This window comes from Bactrocera neohumeralis, chromosome 4 (assembly GCF_024586455.1).
Source record: "Bactrocera neohumeralis isolate Rockhampton chromosome 4, APGP_CSIRO_Bneo_wtdbg2-racon-allhic-juicebox.fasta_v2, whole genome shotgun sequence".
In the NCBI taxonomy this organism is placed as follows: Eukaryota; Metazoa; Arthropoda; class Insecta; order Diptera; family Tephritidae; genus Bactrocera; species Bactrocera neohumeralis.
The window spans coordinates 4905791-4925563 of NC_065921.1; positions in this window are offsets into that span (position 1 = coordinate 4905791).

The window sequence follows — 19773 nt, forward strand, 5'->3', positions numbered from 1 at the left end:
GCATAAGCTAAGTATAGTGTGAATAATACATTCCACATACTCTACCTCTTATGTTACTTAGCATGTACTCATTGCTTGAACTTAGAGCTTGCTTACAACAATTTTCATGGCTATATTTGCATATGCAAACATATAGTGATTTTGTGTGCTACAACTCTATGCAACATGAATGTATACCGAATTATACTTGTACTTCAATCTTGCCCATAGATAAATTATTTCCGGTCTTGCATCACATTCGTATTTGTAAATATTTATATATTGCACATATACACAGGCAATGATACAGCTTCAATTTACAATGCAATCAAACATTTGGTTTTAATTTCCCTTGCTGAGGCAGCTCCTGTTTAGTAAAGCATAACTTCGAATATCTAATTATACACTATTCCATTTTCAAGCAATTTCTATCAATGTTGCTTTCTTGCAGAATATAACGCAAAACCACATTTCTCACTTATGTGTATACACATATGAAACTGCAAATAATAATCTTCACAGGTGAATAAAATGGAGAGTAATGGCCATTTCTAATGGAGCACTCCCCTTCGCTTGGGTTGGTTTTATAGGAATACATTTGTATCTGCCACAAGTTGACCAAAGAATCAAAAATATCATTGTGATGGTGCTGTATGGTTTTGCTAATAATGAAGTTACGAAGAGTTTTTGAGTCACATGCAACAACTACTTTTGTTGCTTAAACGTGAGCTAACTAATTATGTGTACGAAAAATAGATTAAAAGCTGCTAATAAGCCTCTTGAAATCAAAGTCTAAAAATTGTTTTATCTTAAGCATTTAAAAATTAATTATATTATATAAATGGGATTTAAAATATCCTTGATTTGTAAAGATATAGATTTGTTAATTATGTATAGTTAACTAAATAGGCATGTAACGGGCGATACAAGTGGAGCTACATATTTTTTTCAATAGCCTTTTTTGACAGATCACACGTACACCTACATAGACAACGTTTACAAATCGTTCAGTCTTATTACGAAAATTCACGTTCTGTAAAGAATGAGTTTCAAGCGATTCTGTCAACTTATGGTCAACACAATCGGCCTACTGAGCGTACTATTCACAACACCATCACCCATCTTGAAACCCAGCATTTATTATTGGATAATATTCGACCGAATAGAACACGCACAGCACACAGTGAAGAAAATATAACAGACGTAGCTGAAAGTGTGCATGAATTCCGTGGAGAATCGCCGTTTGCAGCTACTCCGACCGGCCAACGTATGGAACAACTTGGCAGCGTGAGAAAGAAGCTGCCGAATGCGGAAATAATATAGCCGATAGCCTGCTTATGGCAATGCTTTTTCACATCTCATCCCTCGTACTTATATGACATCTTACGTCTTCCATACCATATACGGGAATCATCATATGTCAATGCTTGCTATCACAGAATGTCTGAAGCATACCAAGCACTTATTGTGTCATGCTGACATTTTTATTCATGTTTAGCCGCCGGAACATCTCCTGCCACTTTCCTTGAGGAATACTCGTCGCCTTGAGCATTTTTATGCGTTTCGATAAATATAAAAATACAAAGGAGATGTCTTGCATGCAGGTCATGACTTTTTATTGGCATTTTCGCTGGCGCTTTTGACAAATGCGAATATCATAAGTTTAATATAATTCGGTTATGAATTCTCTATGATCACGCTTCATCTATTTTATGGTAATATCTTTTAGTCAATGATGGCATGATTTGCTTATTGTCATACACAACATTGTATATACATATACAATATGGTGATATAATGAATAACAGCACATTATGAATATCTGATTACGAGGTCGAAATATCCTTATAACGGTCAAGTGCTCCCAACCGATAACATTGATACAAATTGACTTTACTTATGTATAAGTACAGATACACATAGAGCAAAGTATGTATACATTCATATAGTTTACGACCAGAAAAACTATGCAATAGTTGCATATACTTACTAGCAAAACATAATATTTACGATTTTCTTCCTGGTTATATCTTGTACCGGAATACATAAGCATTACTTTTTTTTGAATAACTTTGAATGGCTTCTTTCAATATGATTTTTCCTCATCCATTCGGCATAATAATCGATTTAACTTTCATTGAAAAAACTTTCTATGGTTAACTTATTTTTCCAAAAAGTGCTTCGAAAATAGTTAATGTTACTTGATTTTGACTCATAAGTAGTCAGGGTCGGCCCGAGACAATTTACCGCCCTAAGCAAATTCCAGATTCGTAGCTCTTATAATTATAATTTGTTTAACAATCTGTTCAGGGTATAAATAGGTAAAAAAAATTAACCAAAATACCGCCCTAGGCAATTGCCTAATCTACCTATATGGGGCAGGGCCGGCCTTGTAAAGAGTAAAGATTTAATTTATTGATGTATGTGGCGGAATAATAAAGTAGTTTGAAGCGCCTTTATACTGTATAACTTTATGAATATATTATTTTGAAGTTACATTGTTAAAAAATATATCTGTTTATACAGTTATTATTTGTTCATTCTGATCTAAATTCATAATCCTTATAAGAAATATTTTTGCTGAATATAAATGTTTTCAGGCAGAAATTGATCTCTACTTAGTTCAATTATGAACTTTTAAACAATGAAAATATATTATCACGATTTACAAAGAATTACCACTTTCCCGACATAAAGTTTTCTTATATTTATACCACCGTTACACAACTATCTCCCACCGACACTGGAGTCACGTACTTTTTCAGCTGCTTCCGCATAATCCACCATTTAATTCAATTTAATAAGCCACATGCAACTCGTCTGCCCGCAGCCAGGTATATAACAGGTGCCCAAAGTTGTTTAGCTGTCCCACTAAATGGTTGCCTTAGAAATCAGCTCACTTCTTGGTGAACTGCAAGAAGCACTTCCGCTATTTTTGACGTACATATCGATGTAATAACTAACATAGCACACAGTTGGTGGCTGGTAGAAAGAAATGAGAAAGTTTCACTGCCAATCATCTCACGCCAAGCAAACAAGGGTGAATGTCTAACCAAAGTTCGTTTGCTAACCGCAGAACGGTATATGAACCAAATCCATACTTTCACACATACGAATGCTAGATACTCATAACATACTCTGATAACAGGTACATGAGGACATAAGGTCTCGATACAGTATACTCTCAGACAGATCTAGAAGTAGAAATAGGCAACATAATAACAGAAAGTGAGTCTTGGTTTACATTTATCCAATTCTTGATAGTAAGATCGAGTTGGGATGACAGAACACAATGTGATGATCCTTTGTACTTGCCTAAATGCGATGTAATATCTTGTCTTTAAACTCTCTAGTTTTTCACATTAATACTGGGTGTCTGATAATTATTTAAGCAATTCCTTATAAAGGTTAACTAAAACTGAAACGGAGAAGTACAGTATCCGCCTACAAAATGATATCAAAGGCATCAAACAAACTTTGAAAATGGTTAGATATCATTACTTCCGAAACCCAATTAGTCAGAGAGCACTGTAGTTGTAAATAAACACTTAATCTTGCCTTCGCGCTTATAATTTTAAAACTTTGCCAATGTTGTTAAAGAGCTTTTGTTTCACTTCTAACTTTCCCCTTTTCAGGTAAAAAATAAATCTTGCACTTTCTTATCTGAAGAGCAATAGTCCATGACCATAAAGCATTTTCACGCTATGGAATAAACTTTATATTTAAGTTTGGAAAGAAACTTTCTGCTTCTTAGGTAAGCGCATAAGTAAGCTTAAGCTATATATGTAGACTTAAATAACTAATAGCTTTCACTTATACACAAGTAAATGTTTAATGAACCGCATAAAAGTGAGGGAAGGAAAATTAAATGAGATGGAGAAGTTAGGAGGGGTGAAGTAATGGATAACAAATTTATTCTCTTCATTGGGTGATATTTAATTAAATTTAACAACTTAGGACTTTAACGGCAAAATAGATCTTAACGCAACTGTAAGTGTATGGTAAGCTGAACAAGACCTTATCTTTCATTCAATTATCGCTTATTTAGTAGATTCTCGGATTTACTAGTGGCAATTACGATTAGTATAGCTCTAAAGTTTTAAGATGAGGAAAGATTGTAATTTAAGCAATATGGAAAAATTGCACTCGTGACCCTAGGTGCACTCGAGATTTTCAAAATTGAACTTTGGACTTCAAGTACTGTTTATCCTCGATTAGCTGTTTTCTAAGACAAAATCAATAATCGTCTTGCTTCCTTGATTTTGATTGAACAATTTTTATGTTATAGTGATTCGATATTAGCGGTGGCGATAAATGAGAAGCAGATAAATTCTCAAAAGCAGACGGAATTGTTTGCATACATACAAACAGACAGACGGACATGGTCAAATCGACTCGGCTGGTCACGGTAATCTTTTATAAATATGTATATAAATATACTTTAAAGGGCACCCGAACTTTCCTATTGGGTGCTTGGCAGACTTAATATATCCTGTTCAAGGTATAATAAAGTACTCGAACTAAAACTAATCATCGGCACATCAATATATACAAGCACTAAGTAAAGGCAAGTTGCAACTTTCAATCAACTTGTAGAAGCAATTCACCTTCCACAATTTACAATTGGAGTATAAATATCTTATGGTTGAATTTTGCAATGCGCATGCCAGGATCACCACCATCGATGTTGACCTTTCGCAAATTGCCAATCACTTCGTTAACGGTCGACACGGCAACTAATGGCTACCATTACGAGTAGGACGGTCAATTCAATTCATAGCGATTGTTAAGAGCAATTTGGCGTTCAAGCTGTCATCAAGACTGTAAAAGCTTCAGAATAGAACGATGTAAGGAGGAAGAAAGCAGTTGAGCTGACATTTATTCTCAGAAAATAAATGGAGAAGTCTTATATTGACAGCCGAGTTGACTAGAGGAAATGAAGTGCACTTGTGTGGGCTTTGGGTATATTAGTTTCAGTTTACATTGAGCGTTGGTTAGAATAATCGTTGAGTTTGAAAGAAAATACCATACAAATGAAGAACATAATTTTACTTTGCGGTGTTCTTAAGAAGGAATTCATACAGTCTCATCTCACGGATCGAATAAAAACGGATAAATAAAAAGAGCAAACTTAAAATAAATGCGATTGTACACAACACAAACCCGACAATTCTAAATTGCAGCCAACACCAAGTTCTCTCCCACTCATCACAGATTTACTAGTGAAGCGAAAGTTTTGAATGAAAGCAGCAGACAGTGAAAATTTTGCAACTTTCAGCTATGGAGCAGAAGGAATATGTATTTTTAAATATGTATATACATAGAATAGAATACATACATACATATATGTTCCAATGATGATCAATATGCCGAATATGAGAGCGTGTGGCAGTTAATGCTATTTTTATTTTTACAAGTATTTTTTTTACTTATTTGTATACACACATACATCATGCGATGAAGATAATATACTAAGCGCACTTGTGCCGTTTTTCCGTTATTTTACATAAAAATAAACATTTTAAGGTCGCGTGCTTTGGAAATTTGAAACTCAATATATAGAAAAATGCATCAACACTTCATTTTGACGGTATCTTATATAAACAAGAATACCAAATAACCATAAATTCGGTAGATATTTGATTTGTGATGGCAATGGAATAACATAGTCAAAGGTGGGTCCTTTGCGAAATGAGTTGGATTCGGTTAACTTGTTTCGTAATTAATTAAGATGTCTCTTGTAATGTTGCAAAGTTATTTGTACTTTCGCTAATATTTCTGAAAATGTTTCTAAAGTTTCTAACTGGAGGAAACAGATATTTGAAGCACGCTCTTCTGTAAGCAAATATACTTTTTCTTCCCTAGTAAGTAGTAAAAAATTACATTGCTCCGACTTTCGTACTTCCTTACTACGTCTTATCGCAAACAAACGCAAATTAATTTCGAAATAATACTGACACGTGATCATTTAGACATAATGATACTACTCCTCTCGAGAAATTACCACATTACACATGAACAGTACAAACGTATCTTTATAGTAACAAAAATTAAGATTATTTAAAAGAAATTATTAAAATTAATAATAGGAATACAAATGCGATTAATTTAATAATTCAGTAGTCACGTCTTCGGTGGTTGTTGATCTACGACTTCTTTCTTACTGCTCTCGCCGAGTCGTATTTTCGGTCGCCATTAAATCAGAGGCGCATTTTGTAGCAATTATGTTCAGAGACGCATTTTTGTGGCGTGACAATACCGAAGCTAGAACGTCGCACATCAGAAGGGAAACTAAATGCTATGAATAATTAAAAGTGGCAAATCTCCGAGCAGCTTTCAACACACACATTTTACAGATTTAAGAGCACTTTTGTTGGTGTCATCAAGTTTTCGTTGTGAAATCGAAACGACATAAATTGTTGTTGTTACTTTTATCAGCGTAACTTGAGCTGGTAGAAAAATGTTGGGATTTTTCTTTGCACTACATAGTTCAAATTTATTCCGGGTCGCGATATAAACGAAAGCAAAACAATGAAATGCACGTGTCATATACGTGCTTTTAAAAACAAGTCACCTTATCGTTATTATTGAACATTTCTTCCGAGCTTTTTGAAATTTTGAGTGTGGATTTTTTTTTAAGATTGAAGGATTCACTTTAAAATTTAGTAGCCGCAAATTCAACGTTTTCAAGAAAATCTTAAAATTACAGTTATTTCATGTTGTTTCCATCATCAGAAAGTTCCCACTTTTTCTTTTTATACTCATTAAATTCCTATGTTAGTTGCACTGTGATGGTCACAACATTGACCAACAATAAAAAGTTTATTACAATCACTTCATGAAACGCATGAAGCCATAATATTTACATATGTATGTTTAATATCACCTATCGTTCTTCTCTTCTGACGAAACGCAGCTGTTTGATTCTTTTTATGGCATCCGTTTACACGGCAGTTTGCGGCAACTATAAAAACGAATCTGTGGCAACAGCCAGCCTATTGAGGAGTTCCGCTTCTTCACTTTCCTAAGCGCCACAAGACTTTGTGTACGAAAGCCATTGAACCGTCCAATTGCTAACGGCATATTTTGGTAGAGGAATAAATTTCGTTCTTTGCAACAAAGAAACGATTTGATTTTCATGTAAGAGCGACTCAACCTCGATCTTCAGAGGAAGATGGAATGAACCTGTGATCAATTATTATAAAGCTATGACATAAAAAGTAACAATTAATGAAAATATGTATATTTTATAGTATGGCATTAGTTAAAAATGTATATCACCTCTATTATCTATTTTTGTATGAGAACTCTTCCTACATCTTCTATTACTACCTATGTATAGTGAACTGAAAACAAGTTTACATACACATAGGAAGGCGATAAAGCACCACTGTGTGAAAATCAACTTTGTAACTTACACTTTGCGTTAGCGAACGGTAAATGGTAGTAAACGTTAGAGTCAGTGATGTTAGAAGAAACAAAGTTTGCATTTTATAGATATTGCAAGTACTTCTCCCTACCACAAACACATTTTTCATTTCCACACTTTGCTTTAGTTTACTTCTTCAGTCGTTTACTTTCAGATTTATTGCTTTTACATTTTAGTGCACCATGTTCGCTCTTCGTTCTTCTCCTCGAATTCTTCTTCCCTTATTCTTTGTACGATTTCTGTACTTTGAATCCAAGTCCTACAGCACATTTGACTGGCCGCCATTTTGTAATTATTTAGCAATGCTTTTGTTTCGTTCACTTGCAAGCGATTAACAGCGATATATGATCATTGCCCCCTTCACTATGCAACAGCTCTTAGTATAATAAAAGTAATAAATCTTTGACATAATGAAATAAGGAGGTTGAGATTTTCATACTAAAAGAAGATGTTTCCACTCCCCATAAAAAATTTGTACACAAGTGACCTTAAAGTCATTGATATTTTCTTTTAATAGATTATTTAAAATATTGTCGTCAATACAGTTGTAGAGAGTATATTGTTTTTAAGACAAATGACATATGGTTGTAAATTGAAACAATCCTGAAAACAAAAACTATATTTAATTGCAAGGAACTACAGCTTATTTAGCCTTTCTCTGAACTTTAGAAAGAAACTATTTGAAGGAGTAAGTTTTTTTTTTGTTTGATTTCTATATTTTTTATAAGCCCATAAGCCCGTATAAATTTTATAATATTTTTTTATTAATAAATTTTAACTTATACAAACATTTGACTCCCTTTTCTCGGTCGTAGAGCTGCCATCCATTTTAGCATAAACTCATATTGGTTTAAATTAAGCCGTCACCTGCAACTTATTCTCGCTAAAGTAATTTCTGTAGCTCTCAAGTACAACGCTAAGGACTTGGCAAACCTCGTCAACTGCAAAACTCACTTAAGGCCTTAATGCTGTGCAACGCAAGTAACAACCTGTGCAACATACAACAACCTAAGTTCATTTAACATATGTTAAATTGCTTTCTTGTTGCACTTGACGAAATAAAGTTATGTGCACGACTAGCTATGTACATAGTCATAACTTTCGAGAAGGAGTTTTTCAAAACAGTTCATAAATGCGTGTGCCTAGGTTTTTTTTGGCGACGAAGTGCTACAGGAATTTGTACTTGCACTTGAATCCAAACCACGGGCTTATTCCAAGAAGCACTTTCCCATAAACACTTTACTGACGCCCTCACTTCACATGAATAATTTTCAATAGCCCTACCACCTTCATGTGGAAAATATAATCAGAATAATATCGCACAAGGGCTCATTTATGCGTGAACTTACATTTATTCTGCGTAAAAACAAGTCATGCTTGAAATAAACCTAGCAACGTAATGAAAAGAAATTACAAACATAATCAGGTGCGAATGAAAGTGAACTTTGCCCTTATTTTCAACCGTAGGTGTATTTTCAGGTATAATATAAATTTATTAAAAAAAATTAAAAAAGTGTTCAGAACTTAAGTACAACAACATCAATGCATAACTTTTTACTCTATTATGCTCATATTTTCATTCATTTTACTTAAATAGTATATCAGCAGTGACCCATGGAAAGATTCAGTGCTCATGAGAGATATTGGGTGATTCTCATATTCGTCATGCAAATTAAATAATAAATCTTTAGAAGTATATTCAAATAACATTATCAAAAAATTAATTCACTACTCACAAATTTTAATTCAAAATTTTACTATTCAAATGCGTTTGCTTAAATGGAATGCATTTCGCGAAGGGTCACCATGGCGTATGATAAACGTAAGCAACTAGGGCATATGCCCTAGTTGAATAAAATGCAAATTGCTCAACATTTACTTTATGGTTTTGTAAGCTCTTTAGGTTTACAATAAAGTTTTTCATACACACCTATCAAAATAAGCAAGTAAAAGAGCAAAACCAACCCACTAACCCGATGTGGCTGCGATTCGACTGAAAAGTTGCATAACTTTAATGCAAATACTGGGAACTTGCATTTGATTTTTAATTGCTTATGAAAAGATGTGGGAAAATAATTATTTGTTCTTTCTACAAATGCACGTTCTTTAGAATCTATACTCGAATTTAAATAGAGTACTCAGTATGCATCTAAATCATACTAACAAAAATGTAGTGGGTAAAAAATCAGAACATGAAGAAATTAATGCAGTAATAACTCTGATATCGCCCTCTCATACTGTCCTTATGTGACTAAGTCAATTAGCGGCCGTGTTACAAACTGGAAATATTTCCATAATAAGCCCATTAAATCAAGTGCTTATCCACTTATCTGTGCTGTTACCAACGTCGAGAAAGCAGGTGTATGTAAAACCGTATTAAAGTTGGTTTGACCCAGGAAATTGCTTTGATGCGCTTATCTTCTAAATGCAGAGCCACTCGTTTGCAAAATTACTAAGCTGGTTAACTGATTTAGTCTTGAGCTAGTTCTAGAAATTGCATTTAATTTCAGGCAATGAGTTATAATTGCGTTGTCAGTTGTAATAAAATGAACCAGAAATACCTTACTAATTCTATTTTTCTGATTTATAACTGGTTGGTTGTAGGTGAAGCTACCCTGTGGCAAAGTTCCATGCAAATTGTGGCAATGTAAAGGCCAAAGCTTTTTGAAAGCGCTTGCTCAGACAAACTGTCTATGAATGTCGGTAGTAAATGGCAATTTTTATATATTTAAGGAGCAACACATAGAGCAGTCAATGCAGTTGATGCACTTAGTATATGTGTGTACAGCAAGATTAGAAAAACAAAATCTGTGCGTTTATTACTTACGCTTTACAAGACAATCGGTTTGCACAAATTTTGCACATTTTAAATTTTCACACTTTGGTTTTGTAGGGCGAGATACTGTAGCTGGTTCTTTGTGCTTTTGGCGAGTACCAAAACATTTCATAGGAACATATACATATACATATATACGATACGTAATACTGAATAACCGATAAACTTAGATTAAAGAGAATTTGTAGCGATTTTATTAAAGTTTTGCTGTTAGTGTGGATATCAATATTTTTGATTTAAATTACGCAAAGAAACTTTTTAGTTCCAGTGAATATAATAGTATGTTTTTAGGAACAATTTTTGTTTTTTGGTTGGTTTTATTCGAACTCTTATCTCTTCAAAAATCTCTTTTCTATACTAAAAAAGTCTGTACATATTTCCACAATGACATCTAAGCACTCGGCTACCTGTTTTCTAATATCTTTCATTTGTCCAATTGCAGCTAGTAGGTTCACGAAAGAGCAGGTTCCACAGTAACACCCGCACAAGTTGAAATTATCGCACTTGCTTTTGCAAATTTCCATGGTAATGCATAGTTAAGTGTGGGAAGGTTCTTAGCAACATTGCCACATGGAGGACTACTATAACATTTCATGGCAATTTGTTCTTGTATAACTTCCCGCAAATGTGAACATATGTTTAAACTTGCTTTGCATACACGAGCATAAAATTGTCGTTTCATTTGCAAGCGTCTGAGTACAGTGCACTTGTCGCTCACGCATGTGGGCAACCTGAATCAGGTATTAGAATGTTGTCGCTGGCGCGTTTTAGTGCAGCATGTTGAACATGTTATTGTTATTGCTATGCAACGCTGTGTTATTGCACGCATGGTTAAGCCTCAAAATGCCGCTCTAAACACGCACACAGCTCGAGAGCTAAACATTTGTGTTTAAGCAAAAGCGCGCGAGTTGTGGGCAGTGTCGAATACAAACCAAAGAGCGAGTAAAGAAGTTTACCAGGGCTACCAAGCAAATGGGTGGGTTCTTTAAAGGAAAAATTTGCTAAACTAGATTCGCTACATTCTACATTTGCCACTTTTATAAGACATTAAAAAGTCTCATCAACAGTTTAGTTCAGGGATGGAACTTTTATCTGTGTGAGTAAACAAAGCCACTCTAAGTAGCATTTCAACATTGTTGGTCATTTGTTTTCAAACTGTTGTCAACAAAGCCCAACTTTTTTAGTGAGCATTAGACAACAGCAGCATCTCATTTGCTATGATTCTGGGAGGCGGCAACTTTGCCAATACATTTCTCAAAGTAAAAAAATTGTTTGTGCATTTTGGTGGTCATGGTTTCGGTTTTATTCCGAGGTCATGTACGCAATAAAACAAACCAAGTGAAACCAAGTGTGCGCACAATCAATAACAAATCACTGCTAGCCTCTGATAGACTTGAAGATGTCGATAAATAAATTGGGTATCCTACATATAATATTAATATAAGGTCAAAAGCAAACCAAGCATTGTTTTATTGTTTTAAAGATAGCAAAATTAACTGCAAATGGCTTCATAAAAAACAATGTAAATTTGACAGCACTCATATCAATACATCACCAACCATGAAGGTAGCATTACGATAATTGGCAACAAAATCGTTTATAAGATCATAATATTTGTTGGTGTTGTTATCTCTGTTAAGCTGGTAACTAAGAAAACCAATTATTTATTGTAGTAAATATGTATGTGTGATTCCGCATAAATTTCCTAGATCTACAAAATAAGCAACAGTTATAAATACATGTGTCCAACAAGAACAATCAAATGAAACATATGTTGCTGGTTATGGACGATGGAGTAAGTGCTTCCACATAAAAATAAATGTGTGTAATAATCGCTAAGCATATTTATTAACTTTCTAAGCGAATGTTCACACTTGAACAAATAGACAATGCTTGCCTTGACCCGTAACGCACCGTGGGTTGTCAAGGGTGAGCGGGCATCACATGTCACGCGTGTGAATTTATTGTAATTTAATAGATAATCGCAAGATGTTGACGAAGTGAAAATGAATTATGGAGGATGTATGTGTGCTTGTATGAAATGTAATAATTTATGTTTATTAAATGTGTTTTTGTTGTAATTTTGGCAGCCTCAATAGTTTTGTAAAGAAAGTGGCATTGTGCGCGACGAAAATATAAGAGGCCAAAAGGAAACGTAAATCAAAGATGACGAGACTATAAATCACACCATAAATAAGAAACATATGCTGCTCAACAGTTCTTTATTTGTAGCTTGTAGGAGTAAATACAGAAGACTATTATTACATTTGCACTCACTTACATATATGTACATATATGTTTAATTTGGAAAAAGGAGAATCTCTACTTACGAAATTGTTTCTTTTTTTACAAAGCAAACACAAATTCAATATCGCCCCTCATTTATCATTGAAATGTCCACGCCCCTACCGTTTCCGTCCACATCAATTAACATCTGCTAAAGATAATATAAATAAAATGCATTCGCGAGTTGCATGTTCGAGGGTCCTTGGTCCTTTGGAGGCAGCGCGTTTTGACACAGTTATTACCGATTTTATTGGCATAATCCGTTTGCAACAAATGTGGCTTACATTAAGCTTTTAATTAAAAAGGCCATATGTTGTCACATCATTATGCTATGCAAACATACATCTGCAGTCCGGACATTTCTAGGTCTTAATGAGAAATGACGAATGTAATGTGTACGCAAATTTATATGTATATAGTAGTAATTATTGGTACACACTCACGGTGTAAAAATATTTATAGAAGCAACTGCACTATCATTACTTTCGTTCGAAAAACAATTACCTATGAGACTGTGAGACTGTGAGCAGACCGACCGCACGTGATAAATCATCATCAGTGGCTGCAAAATAAGATATGTTTATATGTATGCACATAAGTTGTGTATTTTAAACTTAAACTATTTATGCAGATAATTTAAAACCGAGCAGAAATTTTTAAATTGAGATTTTTTTTAAATGAGAAAGGTGATTAAGCTTTTAAGAGCAATAACAATTTATCTCAAATTACGGAAAATTCAAGCACTACGGAAAAAGTGAAACTTCACTACACAATTTTAGCTATACTAACCCTTTTACATATCAAAGACACGATAATGAATTCATTTATCTTACTGTTTCTTCTAATAAAGACGGTTTTTACTATAATGAAATTTCTTCTTCTTCATGATGATGTGAAAAAATGTGGAGTGCTTTTCCCAGAAAACGTAAAACAGGAAACCACAACCTGTGGTCGTGGTAGCTGTGGTCTTCTTCAATTAAATTAGCAAGCCACTCCATATCAACAAATAGTGAACACTAAAAGTCATGGTCTCGTTCAATTTCTGAAGATGGCAGCATTGTTAGCCTTAGTTTGCGAGTTTTCATTTTTATATTCTCAAAATAGCGACATGCACAATTCTTATTCATCACATAGACACAAGTTGAAAATTCGAACTATGGGTTTGATACTACACTAAACACTCTGTTCTATCTGTTACATATCATATCTCCCAGGCCACGTGCCATATCTTACTCATATTATACAACTTTTTAGTATGCTTAACATATCCTTCCGACTTCTTATTCATAAATACCTTTCAACATCCAATAAAGACCCTTCGTAAGGAACTTGATAGTCTTCTCAAATCTTCAGATGTTAAATTAACATTATTTATGATGTTATCAATTGTTAAGTAAAAATCAGAAGAATTTAAAATAAACTTATCTATTTTTCTAATCGGTTGAAAAATTTCAAGTGATTGCAGCAAATACAGTAATGGGAATTTTGAAAGAATTATGCGATGTTATTTAGCATTCACAGCTATCACAATATTCAGTTCTTAACCATAAGCTAACTTAAACTTATATTGAACATCCTTTTATATGAGATGAAGCATTTCACTTCGAATATGAGATAATTAAAGCTATGTCTTCCATTTCTTAAAAATAATTGCATGCAATATAAGGTATCAAATCGAATGAGAAACGAAGCTTTTTTACACTTGTTTTTCAGTTGAAATCTGTGCATCTCTATTTGCAGTATTAATTAGTAGAAAACAGAAACACAAGCAGCTTCACTCCCAGGCAAAAGTCGGAAACCGTACAAATGTATATATCTGCTCGTTAATACCAGAGTCTATTTATTTCTAACGTTGCACCGACACAGCACAATTAAATTCAATTAGATTTTCAGTTCAAGTGAGCAAGAGTTGCAATTGCTGCAAACACTTCAGTTGCACAATCAACGAGGGTAAAGTTGTGGAAACACAAATGCTAGGAAAAACCACTCAGTAGTTGGTAAAACGGATATAGAATCACAGTCTTGTTAATGGCATGCTGCAAAGGTCAGTAGGTGAGATAAATGCACTGAGGAAGAAGTTTCTCTCAAGTAATTAAAATGACAAGTGGTGTTCCGTTGATGCTTGCTTATTCAGCATTGTTCACTATTTGCATACTGAAACTTAGAAATTTTTAAAATTTAATCATTCTTGAGATAAATATGTGAAAGCATCAATGTGGAGGTCCAGGTTTTTGACCATGACATAAATATCACTTCCAAATTGCAAAAAAATGCTGTTCTTAATATCATACAGAAACTACGCAAGGGTAAGTGCTGAATACATCATGAGTTTGTCAAAGCAGCCCGTCAAAGTGGAAAGTTGTAAAAAATCCGCTTCATCGAACACAAAATTTTTAGTTTTTTAGACACATACTGCTTTATATATAAGAGTTAATAAGTTAAAGGCATATTGAATTTTGTTCTTTATACATTTACGTTATTCCTCTAACTTCGCTGATTTCGTGTACGGTGGCCACATTTAGTCTAGCTTCAGAATTAATGCAACCTCTCTAACTAATATTCAACCAAAACACACTCACAGTACATCAGGGATTCATAATGCGCTGGCCCTAAGCAATCGGCGTTAGGCTATTTAATTAAATCAGGCGAGCACATGAGCACAGATGATGCTCAAGTAATACACCTACACATATATATCACTACTTAGTCATGAAATGCTGGTATGTAATGCTCAAATCTTGCTCTGATTATTAGATTTGGTGCGCTTGCTCCGTTGTCTGTGCTTTCGGGTATTGTAATATCAATATCGTGTATGGCTCCACTGTCGTGCATAGCAGTGAATAATTAATTTAATTCATTAAGAAATTTGCGAATTTCACGACGTGCAGGTGCTCCTTCAAATACTTTAGGAATATGTGAGCCAATATCGCTATTCTTAATTAGTACGTAAGTGAGCTTATTTTGGTTCATGGACAAGTAAGAAATAAATAAAAATTACAGGTACAGAAAATAGTAAATGATATTCCTTTTGATAGGACTGTAATTACTTAAGCGGTTTAGAACGAGTCTGTCGAATTTTCCTTTCACAAATTGAGTATCTAGTAATTCTCTAGTCCATCTTTTCAAAGCATCGAGTCTCCTTATCGTCAACATAGGAAGCATGGATGGGTTCTTACAGAAAATTCATGTTCAATTTAAAGTTAAATAGTGAATGTAGTCACCACGTTCTGCTGCTTGAATTTATTTTTACTGCAGCAGGGCATTATTAGTTAGATCACAGGGGAACATACAAATCAATTGGCTATCATTTTTGAATAAAACAGTTCAGTTCGTTCCTAAGGATATAAGGTACCTCCAACTTTTTGAACTCAGTATGAATAATATTCATTAATATAGTGTTACTGATTGAGGTATAGTGAAAGTAACCAATGGCGGAAATATCACAAACTCTCTCTCGCTTTCATGTATTTGTCGTCCTTCTTATATAACATTATTATATATTTTTTTTTGCTTACAACAAAATGTGTCACAACTCGCGTAATTTAGTACGGTTCGTCCGCAGACAAGCTGACAATGTAAGTGGCAGGATTTGCACGTAGCAGCCACCAAAGCGGCAAATTAAAATAAATGTGAATTTTAAATTTTTTCAGCTGCTAAATTCCATATGCAGGCAATATTTCAGGGAATGTAAGGCAGTAAAAATGGAAATCGCTTGCGTCTGTTGCACGGTGCCAAATCAAAGCGTCACTGATTTAATTGGCTTCTTTATTTGTAGGCGAATTCATTTAAGTTTATTCAATAAAAGAAAAGGAAAAAAAGTAATTTTGGTTTTAGGTGGTTTTCTCATTTCAGCTAAAGCACGATTTGCTAAATTCAAAATATTTCTTCAGGAGCAATAGTGTGGTGAATGAAATTATATTAATATTGCTTTACTATAATTTAGAAAGGTTGATCTAATTACATTAGAAAGTAGTTTTTTTGTAATAAGTTTCCTAAAAATACACAAAAAAGTTAATATCATTAATTTAAACTACAACAATAATAATAAAAAGATATTTGGAAAATTTAAATTATATTCCCTTGAAAAATTTTTTAACTTTTGATCAATATATTTTTGGTCCGAATTCATTGTAAAATAATTTATAAATTAAATAATGAACACTTCATTTCACCATGAGCAATATTTGAGCATAAAATGCTTCAAATGAATGCGATGCACTGGTTCAATGAAGTTACTGCATTGAAATTTTATTGTTTGCAACTACTAAATATCAATAATAACAAATCGACAAAAATATGACTGTAAATGGTATATTGGACATTCGCAGTGAAATAAAATTAAAAGGTATATGTATTATCACACATAAATCCCATAATTTAGCATAGTTTTAGGGTCTAGAATGCCAACAATCAGAAGTCAAAAAGAATGCAATTCATATAGACACGCGTTCGCATAAAAAGAGAATATTATTTTTAAAATAGAGTAATTTCAATACAAACACATTCAATGTTATCAATTAAGTATTTTCAACTAATTGAAAATAAATGGTTATGTCACTAGCATGTTATGATATTGATGGGTCAAATACAACTCTATGACACGTGGTGATTAGACATTTTATTATTGAATAAATTTACTAAGGAATTCTTAAATATAAAAGTGTGTAAGCGAACTATATTGTATACATACTATGAGCAAAAAATAGTAAGAATTTGTACATAATTTTAAAATTCCTAACTTATTCTTCAAATTCTATGTCGTTCTCCTCTAAGTAATACCACTTAACCTTAAAACACTTGTACCAACGTTTTTCCCATCCTTTAACGGAACTCCTTTGTTGAATAATTTCACTAATCGTAAAAATCGCCGCATGCATTTTACGTTCTTTAAACAGGCAAGCATATACTAAACACTACTAAACACTAATTACACTGGCCTACAAAAAAAATTTTTTGGTTTGTTGCAGCTCTGTGTGCATCAACAGTCGGTATAGTAGGTACTATGAACCACATTCCCGCTACTAGATGTCAGCGGGCACCTCTAGTTTACCTACAATTCTCAGTTTAATTTCCCCGTATACTATGTATGCAAGCACTTGGCAGCCACCTCATCGTGCATCACTCATACGCCCTGGCATACACTAAGTAATGTAAGCTTGTATGGTACTGTCCTGCATGAGGTCAGCCGTTTCAAATATTGGCTTCTGGCAATTATTCACATAAAATAAAACCAATTACACTGGCCTGTAAAAAAAAAAATTTGGTTTGGTGCAGCTCTGTGTGCATCAGCAGTCGGTATAGTAGGTACTATGAACCACATTCCCGCTACTAGATGTTTTTTCTTCTTTCTTATGAACAAGACCTGATATGGGAAATGTGAGTTTTCTCGTTTCAACTCACAAAATACATCCAAAATCAGGTATAAAATCTTAGACACCAAAATGAGTGTAGGCCAGTGTTATTGTTCTGATCTATAATTTGGCTCAGATGTCACCGATAGTCATACCAACGTAAAAAAAAATATTTTGACAAATGGGTTTTCGCGCGAAATTTAAATTAAAAAGTCTTATTATTATTGGCTACTGTAATATATCATAGATTATCAAACGTAATGTTCTTTTCGATGGTTATGAACACACATTTCTGCTAAAATCTGAAAATAAGGTTTTGAACATATAAATATTTTATTTTCACTCACAATAAATTTTTTATTGCATGGGTTACAAAAGGAAATACTTATATTATTAGAATAGAATAGTAATTAACCACTTTTTAGTGTCTGATATTTTTTGTACCAACTCGTTAAGCTGGTCGCCGTTGTTCGAGGAGAGTTAAACGAAAACTATCCACGCACAAGATATGTTTTTTTTTCTATTCTCGTCTCTTTGCTGCGCCAGCTATGTGCATGTTTTTATAAGTCACAGCTGTCAGCTTGTAGCTCATAATCTCCCATGTGGTTTTGACAGCGCAACATAAACCCGAATGTATGTATGTATGTGTAAGATAGTGTGGAAAAGTTTTTTAATCATGTATGCTAACATGCTAACAGAGATTAAAGGCGCATAAGTCTGAAATTAGGCGAACAGTTTATGTTTATTACTGAAGCGAAACCGCAGCCTCAACCGAGCTGTCACCAGCATATCCTCAACAGATGAACCAAATGTTTTTGCGCAACCACAAATTATGTTGCGAACTAATGCTCCACTACATATACATTGCCGTACATGCATACATATGTATATGGCTGTTACGAAAAAAATATGCACGCGATATTTTGCCCAATTTTGTGGTCAATTGCAGATAATTTGTTGAATTAATTAAGCCAAATTGATGCATGTATTTTTTTACATTGTAAAAAGCGAAGAAGTAATGGAACTCAAAAAAATAAATATATTTACTGATCCCGAAAATATTTTATGTTTCCACATTTTTTCGCATTGAACGTATACAAGAACTGTTATGTTTCGAGACTATGATATAATTTAGCCTCAAAATTAGATATTCGATTATTTTTGGTCAGAAATCTAAGGACTGATGTGACATTTCAACAGACGTAAATCAATGCTTTTAAAGTCTGTCTTCTAAAAAAAGCGCGACTGTGCTAACGAGTCAGATTTTATACCGAATAAGTCCTCATCATTTTCATATATATTTTTCCACCGCCTAAGTTTTGCCTCATTCGAACAATGTCAGTATTTTAATTGTTTTCAACTGTGTAGTTCGCAAAAATTGTCAACAAAGTCTAAATAAATAATCGGATTTAGAATATATTATATACTTCTTGCCTCCAGCGAAAGCGCGCAAAGAAAATTCCGTTATAAATTTCAAAATTAATAAAACTAGGGAAATATGAAGTCATCGAAACATATCTGAATAGATGACTGCTGATTGAGTGAAGCCTACAGCCTCTACATTCGAATTTAATCAGACTGCCACTCGAAAGACAAACAACTTGTTTTAGACGTGAATTTCCATTTGTTTTGCGATGAATAAAAGATATCACAAAATTATACACATTTTTCTAGAAAATTAGCGTTGAAGCATGAAAATCGGCCAAAACAAAATTTGAGACAATAGCATAGACCATAAAAATATTTCGCTTACCACAATTTTTGAACGTTATATGATCTACACGACTCACCGAAACTCACAATCTATTTACTCATACCACATTTCCAATTTGTCCATATCCACTTTACGTGTATACAGATAAATTAAAAATGTTAAATAGTTAATATCGGCT